The sequence below is a fragment of the Lactuca virosa genome, chromosome 4 (genome assembly GCF_052849685.1).
Source record: "Lactuca virosa cultivar CGN04683 chromosome 4, Lactuca_virosa_CGN04683_v6, whole genome shotgun sequence".
NCBI classification, from domain to species: domain Eukaryota; kingdom Viridiplantae; phylum Streptophyta; class Magnoliopsida; order Asterales; family Asteraceae; genus Lactuca; species Lactuca virosa.
The window spans coordinates 479,284,602-479,308,275 of record NC_136429.1 but is presented as its reverse complement, the minus strand read 5'-3'; positions in this window follow the sequence as shown (position 1 = coordinate 479,308,275).

Genomic DNA, 23,674 nt, shown 5'->3' with positions numbered 1-23,674 from the left:
CAACTTGACATAGTTTTATATAATAATAAAACTATAATACAATATTTTAGAAGTATTTTTGTTGAAACTAGACAGTTACAAATATCCAATCTTCATACAAATACAATTACAAAACACTATTTTAGTATAGAGAAAACACACTTCTCATGGTTTCATACGGATTAAAATTATAGCATACTATATCAGAGTACGGTAACGTTTACATGTTTTGAGTACAACATACTACAACAGTAAATATAGGATTTGCTATGGAAAAGATACTTACATTTTCAAGGAACAAATATCAGATTTCAGTTACGAACATACATATGAACTCACCAACTTAATTGTTGACACCCTTTTCAAAACTACTTGTATTCTCAGGAAATCAGTAGATAGGTACATCAATGAGTTTTTCAGAAGACGAAGCTTCATAGACTCATGTCTTTTAACTTTTGTTATACATTTTTGGTGTTAGTATACAATGATTTGAACACACATGTAATAACTTATACTTTATCAATGCATGGTTGTTGTACTTTGATTACTATTATGCAATTGTTGTGATACTATACATGAAGTCATCCGCCCCGAACGTTTCCACTGTTCCGGTTTGGGGGTGTGACAGATTGGTATCAGAGTATTGTTTATAGTGAACTAAGTATATCAAACCTTACAAGATATACAACTATGAACGCAATAGGGCCGGAGTGCTCTGACTAAAAGTATACATTTAAAATCTAAGTATTTTATAAGAAGTATACTAACATGCATACATACAAGAAACATTATCACAGTGAGAACTACATAAAAGTATTTAGATGTTGGACACTACAGTTAAACCTGGACAATTATGTAGTGATATCTGGGATAAATATAGCCTGATCAACTATATTTATTTGAGATATGACCAACTTGTGTTTGGGAGTGATAATAGTGTTGCAACAAGTCTAAAATTTACCAACAAACCATACAGACTTGAAATACTATAAGAGTATTTTGTAATACTATAAAACAACATACTTAAGTTCTTTATATGCATCTTACCTGTAATTTCTCATATAGACATTATGGCAGGATATCAACCGCATGGAGACCCCTACTACCCTAATCAAGGAAACAGAGGCTGGATCGAGGAAGCTCCGGAAGAAGATCCTGAAGAGATAGTAGAGGAAGAGGAACCAATGTAAGATGGAGAAGAAGAGGATTCAGAAGGTACAGACTCCGAGCCAGAAGTATACAACCCACCGCTGGTTGTACAAAACCCCACAGCCAGACATAACTTCCAAGGTCCGATACCAGCATGGGGTGAAGACCTACGAAGGTGGAGCCATCAGCAAGGACAACACCCTCCTTTCCGTATTAACAGATGCTTCTAGGACATCTACAATGAAGGTGCGGCTGACAGGGCCCTCCCTGTTATAGTAAGCCGCATTTCTCGCTAGGTTGATCAATCACGAATATCGATCAACCGAATACTGGATGTTAACGCTACCGCCCAAGTCCACACAGTTAATCCTCGTCGTTTGGATGAAGATCACGATCAAAACAGGAACCGCACAGAAGCGCTTCAAGAAGAGATGATTGTTGCCCAAGCTGAAATTAGAGCACTTCGGGAGCATCAACTTAATTTAGAGAGGAGTTTGATGGGAACAGAACACCATGCGGCAGAGTCCAGTGCTCGGGCAGTACCCGCCACAAGTAGTGTTTACACTACTCCCAATTTTTGATATAGACTAAGACTTGGATATGTATACTCTTTTTATCTATATGCAAAACTCCACCCTATGATTAAGTGAATACACTATTCGTGGGTTGTAATGCTGTCAAAATTTTCCATTACGTTGATATAATGTAGACCTTTATCAAGGTCAAATTTTCCTAAAAACAATGTAAAAAAATATATATCAATGAAATTGACAAGCATTTTATTTCAATGAGAATTTCTACAAATTTCACAACTTCGTTATCACAAACTATTTACTAATGGTTATTTATGATTACTTAGTGTATATGTTATGGTTTATGTAATTAAAATTTTATCGATTTAGAAATGGTGGCTCCGCATTATATTTTGTTCCTTGTTTGGTTGTGGACTTAAGACAGACCCATTAGGTTCGACAATCTATCAAATCTTAATTACATATAACTTGTATACACCAAGTAATTTTAGAGAGACGTGGTATGGCACACAGTATACAAACTTATTACAAGTATTACTATAATAGCATCCTCGATTGTTTACTTATACTAGTATACTTCTTTTGTAAATCGTAGAACACTATGAAAGTCAGGGTATAATACATTTAGAACTAAGATATATCTTGTTCAATATCACCTGACTCGTAACTACTATAGAGAACTTAACATCTTTTCTTCTTCAAACTTTGTAGAAAAATATTCCACCACGTTAGTCAAATAGACGTTTCAACAACAATCCACCAATTCCACCACCGCTACCACCTCCATAGTATGATCCTGCTATCTTCCAAGCAACAGTAACCGCCGCCGTGGCTGCTGTCATGACGCAAATAAACACAAGTGGTACTAGTGGAGCTGGTAGTGGTGCTCACAACGTAAATCACAGGGAAAGTCTTGGAGACCCAAGGGAGTGTTCATATAAAGATTTCTACAATGCTAAACCCAAATATTTTGATGGCACTGGAGGTGTCATTTCTCTGACACGCTCGTCTGAGAAAACCGAATCAGTTCTTGAAATCTATGCTTGCCATGAAGCAAGCAAAGTGAAGTTTGCAGCATGCACCTTTTTAGACAGAGCCCTCTCTTGGTAGAACGACTATATTAAGTCGTTATCTCTCCTAGTCGCCAATGCCATGAACTGGGAAGACCTAAAGGTTCTGATGCTAGCAGAATATTGTCCTAGAGGCCAATTACAAAAGTTAGAGCAGGAACTCTGGAGTCTGACAATGAATGATTATGATATTGCTGCTTATACTGCCAGATTCAGTGACCTAGCTTTACTGTGTGCCGGGATGTTCACCCCGGAGAGCAAGAAGGTGGAGAAGTATATTTGGGGATTAACTCCACCGACTCAAGGAAACGTTATTGCCGCCAATCCACTTAAATTTGACGGTGCCAAGCGGTTGGCACAGACACTTGTAGACCATGGAGTTCGTCAAAGCTCCACACCAGCTGTTCTTGAGAAACCCAAAGAAGGAGGTAGCAAAAAGAAATTCTGGAATAAACGAAAGGGGAAATCATCTCAAGAGCCTTCTAAGAAGCAACAAACTGTGGCAGTACACACTGCTATTATTCCTGCTGTTGTTCCTAGCCTTACACCTACAACTGTTTCTGCTACTCCAACAGCCCCGAGTTGATATGCCAGAACTTTTCCAAAGTGAAATAAGTGCAAATTCCATCACATGGGAGTTTGGATGGAAATGAACTGCAGAAACTGCAACAAGAAGGGGCATACCGCCCACTTCTGTAAAGTACCAACACAACCCATCTCTCAAGTCCCTGCTGCGGGAGTAAGTCAAGCTTGCTATGAGTGTGGTAAAATCGTGCATTTCAAGAGAAACTGCCTAAAGAAAAAGAATGCTGGCGGTGTGGGGAGAATTTTGGCAATTGGCCATGAAGAAGCGATGACAGATCCTAACGTGGTTACCGGTACGTTCCTTCTCAAAAATTCTTATGCATGCATTCTTTTTGATAGTGGTGCGCAGAAAAGCATCGTGAGCCATAAATTCAAACATCTACTAAACCAAATCCCCAATCCCTAAAAGACGCGTTCACTATAGAGATGGCTAATGGCAAGACTGAGAGCACAAACGATATATACATAGGGTGTACACTTACTTTAAACAATTATTTCTTCCAAATAGACCTTATGCCGGTCTCCATAAAAAGCTTTTACATCATCATCGACATGGACTGGTTAAGTCTTCATCGTGTCGATATTCTATGCTACGAAAAAGCCATTCGCCTCAATTTGCCAAATGGTGAATCCATTGTTGTCTATGGCGACAAATTTCCAAATGGTGAATCCCTTGTTATCTATGGCGACAAACATGGTGCAAATCTTCAAATCATTTCTTTCGTCAAAGCCAAGAAGTATCTTCGCAAAGATTGTTGTGCTTTCTTAGCTTACGTGGTTGATAAAACACAAGAAGTGAAAACCATCAAAGATATTCCTGAAGCTTGTGATTTCCCTGATGTATTCCCTGAAGATCTCTCAGGAGTTCCTCCTGAACGCCAAGTCGAATTCCGAATCGACTTGATTCCTGGAGCAACCCCCGTAGCTAAATCCCCATATGGTCTTGCACCATCATAGAAGCAGGAGCTATCCAGCCAATTAATCACACTTCTCAGTAAAGGCTTCATTAGACCGAGCTTCTCACCTTGGGGAGCACCGGTCTTATTCGTGAAAAAGAAAGATGGATCGTTCCGAATGTGCATAGACTACCGGGAATTAAACAAACTCACCATCAAAGACCGATACCCATTCCCTCGAATCGACGATCTCTTTGACCAACTTCAAGGAGCCAACTTCTTTTCCAAGATTGACCTGAGATCAATATATCATCAGCTTCGAGTCCAGGAGGCTGATATTCCAAAGACCGCTTTTAGAACTCGTTACGGTCACTATGAATTTGTAGTAATGCCCTCTGGTTTAACGAACGCGCCCGCAGTGTTTATGGACCTGATGAACCGTGCGTGTCAACCTTAATTAGAAAAGTTCGTTATAGTTTTCATCGACGATATACTAGTCTATTCCAGAAGTAAGGAATAACCCAACCAACACTTACGACAAGTCTTGGAAACCTTAAGGGAAGAGAAATTGTATGCGAAGTTCTCGAAGTGTGAATTCTGGATTCGAAGGGTGGAATTCCTAGGTCATGTAGTCAGCAAGGAAGGGATACATGTTGATCCCTCCAAGATCAAAGCCATCGAAAATTGGATGACCCCACGAACCCCAACAGAGATTCATCAGTTTCTAGGTCTCGATGGCTGCTACAGGAGGTTCATCCAAAGCTTCTCAAAGATCGCGAAGCCACTCACCACCTTGACCCAGAAGTGTGACAACCCGAAATTTCTATTCTGTACAACCATTCACTTCAATAGGAGTCAAAACTGTTTCTGCTAATTTTCAAGCTTTTTGGAATAAGTTTGAGTATTCTAAGATTAGTACTTCAGGAGATACCAGGAGAGAGAATGCTCTATAGTTTATTGTGCAACAATAAAGTCCCAAAGCTCTAAGAGTTTCGAGTTTACGGCCTAAACAAAGGTGTTTACGGCCGTAAACCCTAAATTGGGGGTATATATATGACACTTAGTCATTATTTACCCTTTTTCACAAATTCAAGATCCAAACTCAATTCTCTCTCAAGTATCATCCAACAATTCTTCAAGATCTTCAACTTGTAAGTGTTTCTAGCCCTAATAAGTTGATATATTACTTAATCTAGTGATTTAACACACTTCCATCCGTGAAATCATTCCAAAAGGTTAGATCTTCAAGTTTCACCAAGAACACACACTAGTGTTCTTGGACTTTTAGCACCTTTTCAAGCCTCTATCTTGTAAGTACTTCTATCCTAGAGTATAATAAGGCTTGTTACACTTCTATACATCAAGAAAACACCAAGAAAAACCAAGGATCAAAGGTGTTTACGGTCCAAGAACACCTTGGACCGTAAACCCTAAAAAGGGTGCCAAAGTGTGCCCTAGTCCCTTCTAAGCCTCAGAAACTAGCATAGATCCTTTCCTTGATGAGCTTAGCACTTGAAAACATCAAAATACCATAAACCATTTGGGTTTACGGCCGTAAACCCAAAGGAAAATGGTTCAAGGACCGTAAACTCCATTTAAGAGTGAAATGGTGCTCTAATCACTTCCATAGGCTTATACTTCAAGTGGAAATGCTTCTAAGGACTTGTAGAGCTTCAAAACAACACATGGTCAAAGAAGCATGAGTTTATGGCCATAAACTCATGGGTATACGACCGTAAACTCAATGAGTTATGGTCATAAAACCGTAAACTCATATAAGGGGTTCCCTTGAACCCTAAGCTCAATAGCAATGTCCTACAACACTTATAACACTTATATAAGATGTTTTTCATGCCCTAGGATGTCTTAAATTTATTAATTAGTTGTTTAAAGACTAATTGTATACATATATGTGTTATTATATGTTAACTAGGATCATTGTGTGTGTATAAGTCTTCACTTGACACCTAGCAATCCTATATCATCAGTTCATCCAAACCACCGACTACAGGTGAATTCATACCCCTTAATTAAGCTTTTAAATGTTTTTAAATGCTTTTATGGGGGGGGGGGGAATACAAGTTGAACAATTATAGTTATTATATCAATCACATGTGATTAATAACTACCAAACAAGTGGATTTCTTACTTTTCAAACTGTGTTACCAAACAGTTTTACTTCAAAATGTCTTACAAACTCTTTTACATACCAAATGCTTTTATCAAACTCTTTTACATGATAAATACTTTTACTTAAATGTTTTTTACTTATATTCTGTGTATCTATATAGATATAGTTATATAAGTAGGGTTGAAAGGACTTAGGCCTGATAGCTCACCTTACTTCCTGTTCCTTGTTTGGTTGTGGACTTAGGGCATTCAGGTTATTTGTCCGAAGGTCGTTTGAATCCTAGTTATATATCATGTATATGTGTATAGTTATAAAAGGTTACTTCTTTCATTCAGTTCAATGCCTTTGGGTAGCAAAGGTATACAAACATGTTCATATACACAAACAACATTACTAGTAAACTATAATAGGTATAGTTTAGGAAGATACTATTACTAGAACAATGAAACATACAATGAGTCAGTTCATTCATGAGTAATACATAGTGATGAGAAACAAACATAATACATAGTGATGAGAAACAAACATAATACATAGTGATGAGAAACAAACATAATACATAGTGATGAGAAACAAACATAATAAACAGTGATGAGAAACAAAACATACAGGCTAGACAGAGAAAGAACACACAATACAACTAGCACATACATATACATATACATATACATTACATACAGTTATGTGAGCCACTTAACGGGGGACATGGCACTACCTGTCATGACCCGTTTTGTATCCAGAATCTCCTTAATTAGGGAGCGTATGAGTTTGTGTATAGATCTACACTGGATTGACTATCCTACACCTTGATGCTCGCTACAGTGGGACTTGCAAGTCTACGGGTGCGAAACGTCATTCCTTACGACGTCTTACATCGTCGTTTTACTATCGAGTCGGTAGCAGGATACAGGCCGATCACATGGTACTTTAAATAACAATTAGTTTAAAGTAGTTAGTACAGCAGTACTTACTTAATACAACACTACAGTACTATTTCATTTTCCCTTTACATTTACTTTGTGACATTCACACAATAAACAATAATGTAAGAACTATATTTTTGGTTGATGATAGTCAGATTTGGGAAAATACACACTCTTACAAGAGACACATACACAAACACTAGATGCCTTGGTAGAAGGCTACTTTTAGTAGGAAACATAGGGTTTTCTAGGAGAGTTCAAACAAATACAAACTTTTACAAAACTTATACATTACAAACATCTTACAAATGCTTTCATACAAACACAGACACTAATATACTTATGATCTCACCAGCTTTAAAGCTGATAAACTCTTTCAAAATAAGTTGTATTCTCAGGTCACCAGTAGACAGGTACCGGTGCCAGGTTCTGAGAAGATGGAGCTCGTTCAAGACTCATCTTTTATTTTGATGTATATTTTTGGTGTCTATATAACTTGATAGAACACACTTGTATGAAATTATATTATTAATGCAATGGATGATGTTTTTGCTTGTTTACTACTTTGCATTGTTGTGATACTGAACATGACGTCCTCCACCCCCGAACGTTTCCGCCGTTCCGGTTTTGGGGTGTGACTGATTGGTATCAGAGCATTGTTTATAGTGAATCGAGTGTATCAACCCATAAAAGAAATACGAACTATAAACACATCGGGATTAAAATACTCTGATAAGGAGTTTATACTTTTAAATAATAAAATATTTAACCAAGTATACATACCTGCATTCATACTAAAATCAGTGTCACTAGGACAGAACAAAAGTATTACGATTATTGGACAGCACAAGTAGACTTAGAGACATATGGTCAACCCTGGGAAGATGTAGCCTGATCAACTACATTATCCGAGGAGTGATTAGCATGTGCCTAAGTGTGGTTGTGAGGTTGCAACAAGTCTAAAAACATACCAACACTTCTACAACAAGAACAGTAGAACAGAACATAAACTTAAAATACTATAGGAGTATTTTGTGTGACTATTAATTACTTATCTGAGAACTAAAAAGGTATTTATCTGTATGTCAATAGTTGCGGGGTGGATACATTAAGGTTATAGGTAACTAGGATGGCATAGACTTAGAATCTGTGATATTTGCTCTACTTCCTGTTCCTTGTTTGGTTGTGGGCTTAGAGTTGGGGTCACTTATTCGAAGGTCTATCTTGTCTAGGTTACCTATGACTGGTATGCACTACGCAAATGTTGGAGTAACTGATAAAGATCATCTTATAATTATCTAGTTAGTTCGTCTATTAATTATTTCCTTATCCCTTTTCTCGCGTAGATATAATGGTTGGATTCCATATCCCCGGAGACCCGTACTACCCCAACAACGGCAATGCAGGATGGCTTGGAGAAGAGCCAGAAGATAATCACCCAATCCCATTGGATGATCACGAAGCTGAAGGCTTTTCTTATGGTTCTGACTCAGAGCCTGAAGTCAACAACCTACCCCCAGCCGCTCAAGACCCTAACCTGAATCCTCGTCCAGCATTTCAAGGACCCACACCTCTGTGGGCCACAACCTTGAACAGATGGAGTCAGGAACAGGGTCAACCCATACCCTACAATGGAGACAAAAGTTTCTACAACCTCACTGAGGGAGGTTCAGCTGACAGGGTCCTATCCATAATGGTCTGTAGGATTGCTCGGAACACCGAGCAAGGTCGAGAAGCTATCGACCGAGTCGTGGCGATTGACGCCAACTCTGGCATTAACACTGTCCGCATTCGCCAACTCGAGTCTGCTCATGAAAGGACTCAGGTCCGCAATGTAGTTCTACAGAGGGAACTTGCTGAAACCCAAGCTGAAGTCAGGGAACTTCGAGCACATCAAGCAAGATCCGATAGGCGCGTGAGGGATATAGAACGCCTTCTGTCGGAATCGAGAACTCACTCTGGTAGTTCTCGTCGCCGATAGATTCTCATCAACTTCACTTTTGGATATAACGTAGTTATGTTAAAAACTCTAGTCTAATTTCCTATCCTTGTAAATCTTAGACCTGTTTGGTCTTGATTAGGTCGTAGTTCTGTCAGAATTTTTCCATCTTGGTTGATGTAAGACCTACTTCTAGGTCATTTTTCCCGAACTCGTTACATCTGTAATTCCAGTATATTTGACAGATATCTAATCTCATGGAAATTATATCCAAATGCTTTCAATTTCAATCACTCGTAATATTTATTTGTGCTGTTGAACTATGGAGAGTTAGTCCATGAGTCATTCTCATCAACTCTTCTATTAAATTCTTATCAATGTCTTCATCTTCGTAAACTTATAGTTGGAAGATGCTTCCTCGTAAATCAACACGATGCAATCCCTCCGCACCAACACCACCTACTCCTCAGTTCGACACGGCAGCTCTGAATGCTGCTGTAGCTGCGGCTGTGGCTCATAGAAATTATATCCAAATGCTTTCAATTTCAATCACTCGTAATATTCATTTGTGCTGTTGAACTATGGAGAGTTAGTCCATGAGTCATTCTCATCAACTCTTCTATTAAATTCTTATCAATGTCTTCATCTTCGTAAACTTATAGTTGGAAGATGCTTCCTCGTAAATCAACACGATGCAATCCCTCCGCACCAACACCACCTACTCCTCAGTTCGACACGGCAGCTCTGAATGCTGCTGTAGCTGCGGCTGTGGCTACAGCCCTGGCTCAATATCATTCATCTGGTTCCACTGGAGGAGGAACCCCTGTCCTATCTACTCATGGTGAAATCCTTGTGCGCTTGAAAGGGTGCTCCTACAAGGACTTCACCAACTGCAAGCCATTGTCCTTCAAAGGGACTGGCAGAGTCATTGCCCTCTCGCAATGGTTCGAGAAAACCGAATCGGTTTTCGAAATCTGCTCATGTCTAGAGGAGAGCAAGGTCAAGTTTGCTGCTTGCACCTTTGAAGTAAAAGCCCTAACATGGTGGAATAGCCATGTTAAGTCGCTATCTCTTATAGTGACTAATGCTATGGGCTGGGAAAGTTTGAAAGACCTCATGATTGAGGAGTACTGCCAGAGGGGCGAGATCCAGAAACTAGAGGAAGAACTGTGGAGCCTAACCATGAAGGGCTCCAACGTAGTTGCCTACACCGCCAAATTATGTGAACTGGTGGCCCTCTGTCCCAACATGGTTCATACTGAGGGAAAGAAAATCGAGAGATATATATGGGGGCTGATGCCACCATACCAGGGAAATGTTTTGGCATCACACCCCACTACATTTGATAGTGCCAAACGATTGGCACAGTGGCTCATAGACCATGGGGTTCGTACCGCGGCCGCAACAACAACCCTGGGCATCTCAGAACCCGCCAGAACCGCTGATTCCAAGCGGAAGTTTTGGGATGACAAAAAGAAGACAAAGGCTGCCAAAAAGCAGCAGGTCGTGGCAGTACATGCTGCGATAGCACCTGCCGCTGCTGCTCCGGTAAAGCAGTACGCTGGAAGTTTGTCTAAGTGCAACAAATGCAACTTCCATCACGTCGGTGCCTGCCAGGAAATGCAGTGTTTGAACTGCAACAGGAAGGGGCACACTGCCCGTTTCTGCAAAGCTCCGGCTAGGCCAATCACCCAAATCCCTGGCGCTGGTGTGACCCCAACTTGCTACGGTTGTGGCGAGGTGGGCCACTACAAAAGGAACTGCCCGAAGGCAGGGAATGCCGGTGGAGTAGCAAGAGTTCTGGCCATAGGCCAAGAGGAAGCAGTTGCCGACCCCACAGTGGTCACTGGTACGTTTCTCCTCGATAACTCTTATGCATGCATACTATTTGATAGTGGAGCGGAGAGGAGTTTCGTGAACCAAAAATTTGCTCATTTACTTAAGCAAAAATCACAAACACTTAAAGAACCGTTCACTGTAGAAATGGCTAATGGAAAGACAGAGAGCACTAGCAGTATATTCATAGGGTTTACCCTAACACTAGATAGCCATTCATTTTCGATTGACCTCATGCCGGTCTCAATTAAAAGTTTCGACGTCATTATCAGCATGGATTGGTTGAGTCTTCATCGTGCCGACATTATGTGTTATAAAAAGGTTGTACGCCTTAATCTGTCGTCTGGCGAAACTCTAGTAGTATATGGCGACAAACCCGGCACGAACCTTCGTACCATCTCGAGCATTCAAGCTCAGAAATTCTTGCGAAAGGAATGTCGCGCATTCCTTGCTCATGTGGTCGATGTGAGCCAAGAAGCGAAAGACATCCAGAACATTCCAGTAGCACACGACTTTCCCGACATCTTTCCAGAAGAAATCCCAGGATTACCTCCGCAACGTCAAGTCGAGTTCAGAATCGACTTAGTTCCAGGGGCTACCCCCGTAGCCAAATCGCCCTATCGTCTAGCACCTACAGAGATGCAAGAACTGTCCTGTCAACTTAACGAACTGCTTAGCAAGGGCTTTATAAGACCAAGCTTCTCACCATGGGGAGCTCCAGTCTTGTTCGTCAAGAAGAAAGACAGATCGTTTCGTTTGTGCATCGACTACAGGGAGCTCAACAAACTGACCGTCAAAAATCGTTATCCTTTGCCTCGTATCGACGATTTATTTGACCAACTTCAAGGGGCAAATTTCTTTTCAAAAATCGACTTAAGGTTCGGATATCACCAACTACGAGTGCTAGGGGAGGATGTTACGAAGACAGCCTTCCGAACTCGTTATGGGCACTACGAATTCGTAGTGATGCCGTTCGGATGAACAAACGCACCTGCTGTATTCATGGACTTAATGAATAGGGTGTGTCGTCCTTACTTGGATCAGTTCGTCATCGTCTTCATCGATGACATACTTATCTACTCTCGTAGTAAGGATGAGCATAGTCAACATCTGCGACTAGTCTTAGAAACTCTTGGTTCGGAGAAGCTTTATGCGAAGTTCTCGAAATGTGAATTTTGGATCCGACGAGTCGAATTCTTAGGGCACGTGGTTAGCGAAGAGGGAATACACGTGGACCCTTCCAAAATTAAGGCCATTGAGAACTGGTCAGCACCGAAGACGCCTACAGAAATTCGTCAATTTCTAGGTCTCGTTGGCTACTATCGCAGGTTCATTCAGAACTTCTCCCACATTGCGAAACCTCTTACGACACTGACCCAGAAGGGCGTGTCCTTTGACTGGGAAGAGAAGCAGGAGAGAGCGTTCCAAACGCTCAAGAGAGCCTTGTGCACCGCACCAATACTATCCCTCCCCGAAGGGATAGAAGACTGCTATGTGTTCTGATGCAGCGAGGTAAGGTCATCGCCTATGCCTCGAGACAGCTAAAGACACATGAGGTCAACTACACTACCCACGATCTTGAACTAGGAGCAGTTGTGTTTGCTCTGAAGATCTGGAAACACTACCTGTACGGTACAAAGAGCACAATCTTTACAGACCACAAGAGCCTGCAACACATATTCGACCAGAAAGAGCTCAACATGAGACAACGACGGTGGGTCGAGCTACTCAGTGATTACGAATGCGAAATTCGTTATCATCCGGGTAAAGCCAATGTAGTAGCTGACGCCCTAAGTCGGAAAGAATATTCTGGTCGTAGGGTCAAATCATTCACAATGACTATCCATTCACACTTGTCCACACAAATTAAGAAGGCTCAGCTAGACGCTTTGAAACCTAAAAATGTGACGAGTGAATCCCTGAGAGGGGTGGATAAGAACTTGGAGGTTAAGGGTGGCGGAGCTTATTTTCTCATGGATCGGATCTGGACCCCGAAACTTGGTGGTTTCAGAGACTTGGTCATGAATGAGGCGCACAACACTCGTTATTCCGTCCACCCGGGTTCAGATAAGATGTATCTAGATCTTAAAAAGCTATACTGGTGGCCTAACATGAAAGCAGAGATTGCTACCTTCGTAAGTAAATGCCTTACTTGCGCAAAGGTCAAGGTCGAATACCAGAAGCCCTCAGGTCTTCTACAACAGCCTGAGATTCCAGAGTGGAAGTGGGAGCGGATCACTATGGACTTCATAAACAAGTTGCCCAAGACAACGGGTGGACTTAATACCATATGGGTCATCGTCGATAGATTGACCAAGTCCGCACACTTCCTGGCGATCAAAGAAACAGACAAGATGGAGAAACTTACAAGAACTTACATTAGGGAGATTGTACGACTGCACGGTGTTCCCATATCTATTATCTCAGACAGAGATAGTAGATTCACTTCGAGGTTCTGGCAGTCGTTACAAAGTTCCCTAGGAACTAGGCTGGACATGAGTACAACCTACCATCCACAGATAGACGGGCAAAGTGAGAGGACTATCCAAACCTTGGAAGATATGCTGCGAGCCTGTGTGATCGACTTTGGGAAAGCATGGGATACTCATTTACCCCTTGTAGAATTTTCCTATAACAACAGTTATCACACGAGCATAAAGGCTGCTCCATTCGAGGCCCTCTATGGCCGAAAGTGCAGATCCCCTCTGTGCTGGGCTGAGGTGGGTGATACCCAGTTAGCTAAAGGACGAGTTCCTGACAGCACTCTCACAGGTCCGGAGATCATTCGGGAAACGACAGAGAAGATCGTTCAGATTCGTGAACGATTGAAAGCCTCTAGAGACCGACAGAAAAGCTACGCTGATAAACGAAGGAAACCATTGGAATTCTAGGTGGGCGACCGTGTTCTATTGAAGTTCTTACCCTGGAAGGGCTTGATACGCTTTGGAAAGCGTGGAAAGCTAAATCCAAGGTACATAGGGCCTTTCGAGATTCTCGCAAGAATCGGCCCTGTAGCTTACAAACTTAACTTACCACGCGAACTCAGTAGCGTACATTCTACTTTCCACGTCTCGAACTTTAAAAAGTGTATGTCCGACGAGACTCTTGTAATCCCACTCGACGAGATCGAGATCAACGAGAGCCTCAACTTCGTGGAAGAACCAGTATAGATCATGGACCGGGAGGTCAAGCAAACGAAACAAAGCCGTATCCCGATAGTGAAGGTTCGCTGGAACGCCAAGCGAGGACCTGAATTCACTTGGGAGTGAGAGGATCAGATGAAACTGAAATATCCTCTTCTTTTTACTTAGTTATTTGTAACTACTTATTTGCTTAAACTCTAATTTCGGGACGAAATTCTTTTTAACGGGGGGATGATGTGACAACCCGAAATTTCTATTTTGTACAAGCATTCACTTCAATAGGAGTCAAAACTGTTTCTACTAATTTTCAAGCTTTTTGGAATAAGTTTGAGTATTTTAAGATTAGTACTTCAGGAGATACCAGGAGAGAGGATGCTCTAGGGTTTATTGTGCAACAATAAAGTCCCAAAGCTCCAAGATTTTGGAGTTTACGGCCTAAACAAAGGTGTTTACGGCCGTAAACCCTAAATTGGGGGTATATATATGACACTTAGTCATTATTTACCCTTTTTCACAAATTCAAGATCCAAACTCAATTCTCTCTCAAGTATCATCCAACAATTCTTCAAGATCTTCAACTTGTAAGTGTTTCTAGCCCTAATAAGTTGATATATTACTTAATGTAGTGATTTAACACACTTCCATCCGTGAAATCATTCCAAAACGTTAGATCTTCAAGTTTCACCAAGAACACCAAGAACACACACTAGTGTTCTTGGACTTTTAGCACCTTTTCAAGCCTCTATCTTGTAAGTACTTCTATCCTAGAGTATAATAAGGCTTGTTATACTTCTATACATCAAGAAAACACCAAGAAAAACCAAGGATCAAAGGTGTTTACGGTCCAAGAACACCTTGGACCGTAAACCCTAAAAAGGGTGCCAAAGTATGCCCTAGTCCCTTCTAAGCCTTGGAAACTAGCATAGATCCTTTCCTTGATGAGCTTAGCACTTGAAAACATCAAAATACCATAAACCATTTGGGTTTACGGCCGTAAACCCAAAGGCAAATGCTTCAAGGACCGTAAACTCCATTTAGGAGTGAAATGGCGCTCTAATCACTTCCATAGGCTTATACTTCAAGTGGAAATGCTTCTAAGGACTTGTAGAGCTTCAAAACAACACATGGTCAAAGAAGCATGAGTTTACGGCCGTAAACTCATGGGTTTACGACCGTAAACTCAATGAGTTATGGTCATAAAAACGTAAACTCATATAAGGGGTTCCCTTGACCCCTAAGCTCAATAGTAATGTCCTACAACACTTAGATGCAATCCTTAGCACTTATAACACTTATATAAGGTGTTTTTCATGCCCTAGGATGTCTTAACTTTATTAATTAGTTATTTAAAGACTAATTGTATACATATATGTGTTATTATATGTTAACTAGGATCATTGTGTGTGCACAAGTCTTCACTTGACACCTAGCAATCCTATATCATCAGTTCATCCAAACCACCCACTACAGGTGAGTTCATACCCCTTAATTAACCTTTTAAACGTTTTTAATGCTTTTATGGGGGGGAATACAAGTTGAACAATTATAGTTATTATATCAATCACATGTGATTAATAACTACCAAACAAGTGGATTTCTTACTTTTCAAACTGTGTTACCAAACTGTTTTACTTCAAAATGTCTTACAAACTCTTTTACATACCAAATGCTTTTATCAAACTCTTTTACATGATAAATACTTTTACTTAAATTTTTTTAACTTATATTCTGTGTATCTATATAGATATAGTTATATAAGTAGGGTTGAAAGGACTTAGGCCTGATAGCTCACCTTACTTCCTGTTCCTTGTTTGGTTGTGGACTTAGGGCATTCAGGTTATTTGTCCGAAGGTCGTTTGAATCCTAGTTATATATCATGTATATGTGTATAGATATAAAAGGTTACTTCTTTCATTCAGTTCAATGCCTTTGGGTAGCAAAGGTATACAAACATGTTCATATACACAAACAACATTACTAGTAAACTATAATAGGTATAGTTTAGGAAGATACTATTACTAGAACAATGAAACATACAATGAGTCAGTTCATTCATGAGTAATACATAGTTATGAGAAACAAACATAATACATAGTGATGAGAAACAAACATAATACATAGTGATGAGAAACAAACATAATACACATTGATGAGAAACAAAACATACATGCTAGACAGAGAAAGAACACACAATACAGCTAGCACATACATATACATATACATATACATTACATACAGTTATGTGAGCCACTTAACGGGGGACATGGCACTACCTGTCATGACCCGTTTTGTATCTAGAATCTCCTTAATTGGGGAGCGTATGAGTTTGTGTATAGATCTATACTGGATTGACTATCCTACACCTTGCTGCTTGCTACAGTGGGACTTGCAAGTCTACGGGTGCCAAACGTCATTCCTTTCGACGTCTTACATCGTCGTTTTACTATTGAGTCGGTAGCAGGATACATGCCGATCACATGGTACTTTAAATAACAATTAGTTTAAAGTAGTTAGTACAGCAGTAGTTACTTAATACAACACTACAATACTATTTCATTTTCCCTTTACATTTACTTTGTGACATTCACACAATAAACAATAATGTAAGAACTATATTTTTGGTTAATGATAGTCAGATTTGGGAAAATACACACTCTTACAAGAGACACATACACAGACACTAGATGCCTTGGTAGAAGGCTACTTTTAGTAGGAAACATAAGGTTTTCTAGGAGAGTTCAAACAAATACAAACTTTTACAAAACTTATACATTAAAAACATCTTACAAATGCTTTCATACAAACACAGACACTAATATACTTATGATCTCACCAGCTTTAAAGCTGATAAACTCTTTCAAAATAACTTGTATTCTCAGGTCACCAGTAGACAGGTACCGGTGCCAGGTTCTGAGAAGATGGAGCTCGTTCAAGACTTATCTTTTATTTTGATGTATATTTTTGGTGTCTATATAACTTAACAGAACACACTTGTATGAAATTATATTATTAATGCAATGGATTATGTTGTTGCTTGTTTACTACTTTGCATTGTTGTGATACTGAACATGACGTCCTCCACCCCCGAACGTTTCCGCCGTTCCGGTTTTGCGGTGTGACAAGAAGAGTGTAACCTTCAGTTGGGAGGAGAAACAAGAAACTGCTTTCCAGACACTAAAGCAAGCCCTCTGCAGGGCACCGATCTTGTCCCTCCCAGAAGGGACGAAAGATTTTGTAGTTTATTGACATGCATCCAATCAAGGGCTAGGCTGTGTTCTTATGCAACGAGGAAAAGTTATATCCTATGCCTCGAGACAGTTTAAGAACCACGAGGTCAACTATACCACACATGACCTTGAATTGGGAGCAGTGGTTTTTGCTCAAAAAACTGGAGGTATTACCTTTATGGTATGAAATGCACAGTCTTTACAGACCACAAAAGCCTCCTGCACATCTTCGATCAAAAAGAACTGAACATGGTACAACGACAATGGGTAGAGCTACTCAACAGTTACGAATGTGAGATTCACTATCATCCTGGCAAAGCCAATGTAGTAGCAGATGCCCTTAGTCGAAAAGAGTAATTGGTCCGCCGATAAAGTCTCTAACTATGACTATCCATTCCCACCTATCCACACAGATCAAGGAGGCTCAGTTGGAAGTCTTAAAACCCGAAAACGTGACAGGGGAAGCCCTAAGAGGAATGGAAAAGAACTTGGAAGTCAAAGGTGATGGAGTTTGTTATCTCATAAATCGAATCTGGACACCGAAGTATGGTGGCTACAGAGATATTGTCATGAATGAAGCCCATAAAACTCGATACTCCGTTCACCCAGGTTCAGACAAGATGTATCTGGACCTCAAGAACCTCTATTGATGGCCGAACATGAAAGCTGAGATTGCTACCTATATGGGCAAGTGTCTGACTTGTGCCAAAGTCAAGGTAGAATATCAAAAACCCTCAGGTCTATTACAACAACTAGAAATACCTGCATGTAAGTGGGAGCGGATTACAATGGATTTCATAACCAAGTTACCCAGAACAACGAGTGGTCATGACACCATTTGGGTAATCGTCGACAGACTAACCAAATCCGCACACTTCATGCCAATAAAAGAAACTGATAAAATGGAGAAGTTAACAAGGACGTACATTAAAGACATAGTACAATTACATGGTGTGCCAATATCTATTATCTATGACCGAGATAGTAGATTTACCTCACATTTTTGGCAATCACTGCAAAACTCCTTGGGAACCAATCTTGACATGAGTACAATGTACCATCCTCCGACGGATGGGCAAAGCAAGAGAAGCATACAAACGCTAGAAGACATGTTGACAGCTTGTGTGATAGATTTTGGTAAAGCTTGGGATACCCATTTACCACTCTTCGAATTCTCGTACAACAACAACTATCACACTAGCATCAAAGTTCCTCCATTCGAAGCCCTCTATGGCCGCAAGTGCAGATCTCCTCTGTGTTGGGCTGAAGTGGGTGATACGCAACTAGCCAAGAACCAAATACCTTATAGCACTCTAACCGGTCTTGAAATCATTCGAGAAACCACAGAAAATATCGTACAAATCTGGGAACGATTGAAAGCTTCTAGAGACAGACATAAGAGTTATGCGGACAAACGTGGAAAACCCTTAGAATTCCAGGTTGATGACCGGATCTTATTAAAGGTCTTGCCCTGGAAAGGAATGATACGTTTCGGAAAAAGTGGAAAACTAAATCCAAGGTACATCGGACCATTCGAGATTCTTGCTAGAATTGGTCCGGTTGTTTACCAACTCAAACTACCGCATGAACTCAGTAACATTCATCTTACTTTTCACGTCTCTAATCTCAAGAAGTGTCTGTCTGACGAGACTCTTGAAGTCCACTTGACGAAATCGAGTTAAACAAGAGTCTACACTTCGTAGAAGAACCAAGGGAAATCGTGGATAGGGAAATAAAAAGAACAAAACAAAGTCGTATACCAATAGTGAAGGTTCGCTAGAATCCCAAGAGGGGACCTGAATTCACTTGGGAACGGGAAGATCAGATGAAACAAAAGTATCCACATCTTTTCCCTAGTTCATGAGTACCACTTTAGAAATAATTTCTGGACAAAATTCCCTCTAACGGGGGGTAATATAACAACCCGATATTTCAAGTCAATGTAATAATCTAGGTCAACCATTGTAACTAGTTTTAAAGTAATAAAGAGAAATTATTTGAATATTATATGTAACACCCGTGTTTCCAGGATAGGCATTAATCATGATGTAATAGTCTAGGTCAACCTTTGTAACTCATTTTGAAGAAATGAAGAGGAATTATGTGATTAGTATGTGAATTATATGTTTTATGCTTAATTATTAGGATTTAAATTAATTAAGAATAAAAATGAGCGTCAAAATTAAATATTAGATAAAGCCGATATCTATTAAGAAAGTTGTAGTGGTCGTGACAAGGATTCCGGATATATAAATAATACCGAAATCCGAGTTATAACGAAGAAGTTATGACCTGTCGAAGTTCCGCGAAAAACCGGCACGGTGCCGAATGATGTAAAAAGTAAGTTTTTGATAAACTACTTTTTAGCCTTAGTAATCTAAATGAAAGTCGTAGTGTTCGTTAAACCGAGAGTATGTATAAAAAGAACGCTCAAATCTGACTTCGTATGAGGAAGTTATGATTTTTCTAAGTTTCAGCTTAGCAGTAGACAGCTAAAAACTCGAATTTTAGATCGAGTGATTTTTAGCCGATACAACCTAAACGAGAATCGAAGGTCTCATAAATAGCAGTACAACGGTAAAAAGGCAGACGAAAACGGACGTCAGATGAAGAAGTTATGAATTTTTAACGGATTTCCTGTCCCGGTCTGTTAAAAATAATAATATAAAAATTAAATTAAAAATTAGCCTATGAAGTCTAAACGAAAGTTGTAGAGCGTAATTTTACCTACGCGTGCATATAAAGAACGTCAAAACCGAAGCCCGTATGCGAAAGTTATGGATTTTAGAAGTTTTGGCTCAAAAATCGAGAAAAACACGAAATCCGAGGAATTTCGCATGGACAGACTCCGGCCACGTCACTCGGATTCCCGTATGCATTCCCCGTATCGGATTGTGATTCGACCGAAGGGAGGCCCAACCGAAGCAGGACGTGTGTCCGGTGACTCCTCGCATCCGAAGCCGCCTCGCCTCCGTCCGACGCGTGCCTTCCTGACGTGTCCAAGCTTCGCAGGCGCGCCACCTTCCACCCCTCGGACCCTAGACCTCGGTCCAATCAGAAGCCAACACCTGGAGCCTCGCACGTGTGTGCCACCTGCCCCTCGCATCTGCTGACACCTGTTCGCTTCTCAGCCCTTGGATCAGAAGCCTCGCCCCTATAAATAGAAGGGTGCGAGACCTCCGAGGTATATTTTGGAAAAGTGACATTTTACACCCCTAAACCCATATTTCTTCCATTCGAACTTCCCCCAAAGCCCCGGTATTATACCAAACACCCAAAATACATTCCGAAGTGCCCGAAGACCCGGAAAAAATTTATCTTTTCGGTTTTGAAGCTCAGCCCTCACAGAGCCCGGTTTCACAATAAAACTCCCGGTTTTATTAGAAACGATCGTTTTAAGAAATGAAGTGCTGCCCGATTATCATTAAATCAAGTGAGTGTGTAGTCACTTTCATCTTACACCTAGATATGAAGTATTTTCTATAAAATACGTGCTATGTGTAATTATATTAATTGTTTAATTGAGGTGACTGTTAAATAGATGTTTTATACAAATTTTAAACTGTATATGTTGGGTAAAACATGGGTAGAAGAAATAGTCGATGTGTGTTAAAATGATGAGAGGCCTCGATGTTGTTGTTGTTGTTGTTGTTGTTGTCGTCTAGCGGAGTATAGATGACGCCCACAGACTTTTCAAGATAGTCCAGTGGAACACTAGCAGGTTCGCAACTTGTAGGTGTTGGTGAACTATATGTTCATTGGTGTACTCCATCCCCCTCATGGTTGCCTTTAGGACATGTATGGATGAGGAGTCCCCTTAGCAGTAGTGTCCATCCCGATGATATTCCTTAGGCTAGGTCCCTTGTGATAGGTGTTTAGGGACGTAAACTGAGGATAACGGGAATGGGTAATCATGGTTATTGTTGATTGATGAACTTAATAGATTTATTATTATTGTGGGTTGAAAACCCTATATGCTCACCAGGCTCCCAAGCCTGACCCACTCAGCTTTTTGTATTACAGGTAGTGGACCCTGAGCATAGTCGGATGATGATGAGAGATTTTTGGATTATAGGTCAGTAGTTGTAAATAACTGTTGTAAGGCTTATAATGTCTTGTTTATTGTAACATACACATTTTGAAATCGTGTTTTAAATAAATAATATTATGAAATATTATGTGATATTGAGTATTGAGTTCTAACCGATAGTTTTTTTAATAGAAATAAGGTAAAACTATGCTTAGAATTACTTGGAAAATATTATTAGATTCCAATTAAAAGTTAAAATATCGAAATTTAACGAAAATATAAAATTTGAAATAAGTAAAATTTTATTATTGAAAGTTGTAGATAATCTCGTTAGAAACATTTAGGCGAAAACCTCATCGAAATCCGAGTTATAACGAAGAAGTTATGACCAATCGAAGATCCACGACAAAACCGACACGGTGCCGAATGACGTAAAAAGTGAGTTTTTGATAAACTACTTTTTAGCCTTAGTGATCTAAATGAAAGTCGTAGTATTCGTTACACCGAGAATTTTGATAAAAAGAACGCCAAAATCTGACTTCGTATGAGGAAGTTATGATTTTTCTAAGTTTCAGCTTAGAAGTAGACAGCTAAAAACTCGAATTTTAGATTGTCACACCCCCGAACTGTCAAAACGGACAGCGGAAACGTCCGGGGGCGGGTGACTTCATGCGTAGTATCACAACAATCGTATCATAGCAATCAAAGTAAACACAACCATTACATTACAATATGAATATTTACATCTGTTTGAAAACATAGTTTGTACATATCGGTATATTCAAAAGTAACAAAAGATAAAGACGAGACTCCAAAATGCTCCATCTTCTCCAAAAGCTGGCATAAGTACCTGTCTATAGTTGCCCTGAGAATACAAGCAATTTTGAAAACGTATCAGCATAAAGCTGGTGAGTTCATAAGCATGTTTTTGTAGTGGAAACTAGTCACTGAATTTGTAAAATTGATTCCTTTTCATTATAGAAAATATCGTTTGTAACGAAAACCTTCGTTATAGAGTTTCAAAATAGTATGCATGCTTCCCAAGAAAATCCAATATTTTCTAACATGTTTGTTGATTACTGTATGAAAAGTACGATTCGTTTGAAAACCCTGGTTGCCGCCAGTAAGTAAGGTATGTTTCGTTTGGTAAGCCCTGGCAACTACCATTATGTAAGTAGTTTTATTATTCAAATAAAACTATTGAAGAAAGAAATCCCGTAAACAAAGGTTAGTTTATACTTATTGTGAGTCGTATAACCATACTAATATGACCCGTGACCTCCTTGACGTTTCATCAAGCGTCGTACGATTTCAAAATTTGTCACCCCAGGCGTGCCTGCCTAACTGTAGCTAATAGTTCAGGTGTGGGATTGTCGGTCCCGAATAGATCTATTCACAAATTTCACGCTCTCCCTCCAGGAGACTCTGGTTATACTAACGGTGAGGATTTATTGTTACCCCGAAGGGCATAATGAAGATAAGTCTCACAATCCGGTATTAACTAGTTAACGTGTAGTTTGGTTGTTCTCGAGTTTGAAATCGTTGTATACGTTGTAGAGTATAAATAATTATACACAAAATAGTTATTTAGTAAGATACTCTTGTTATCTGTATGGATAAACTAAATCTATCATAGTTTATATGTTTTACTTTGCATGGAGTTTGATTCTGTAAAACCAGTAATGAAATCCCCAAACTATACCTATTATAGTTTGACTGGTAAGTTGTGATCATGTACTGTTCTGAAAACTATGCAATTATGTTTAGAAAATGCCCCTTATGCTCCGCATTTTACAAAAAGGATAAAGTATCTAAATGTTGAACGTAAAACTATTGTAATTGCATCAGTTTTTAATTTGTGAAAACCTTTATGATTGGCTTGTATCCCCCCCTTGAAAACGTTATAAAACTTATAAAAGCGTAGGGGTATGAACTCACAGTTTAACGTAGGATTCGGGTGTACAGTCGGTTACGAGTGCTGAGTGTCAACTGATGTTTCGTACGCAAGTGGATCCTATTAACATATGGTAACACATATGTGTGTTAGAATTAGGGTGTTTCATGACTAAACATGACGGGAAACCACCCTAAGGACCTGGAAATGCTTGAACTCAGTGTCGGAACCTTATATGATTGAACGAGGGAGGTGTACGGCCACCCTTTGGGTGTGTACGGCCATGGGTGTACGGCCCATCAGTGTACGGCCGTACACTCATGATGGGGAATGTTTTGA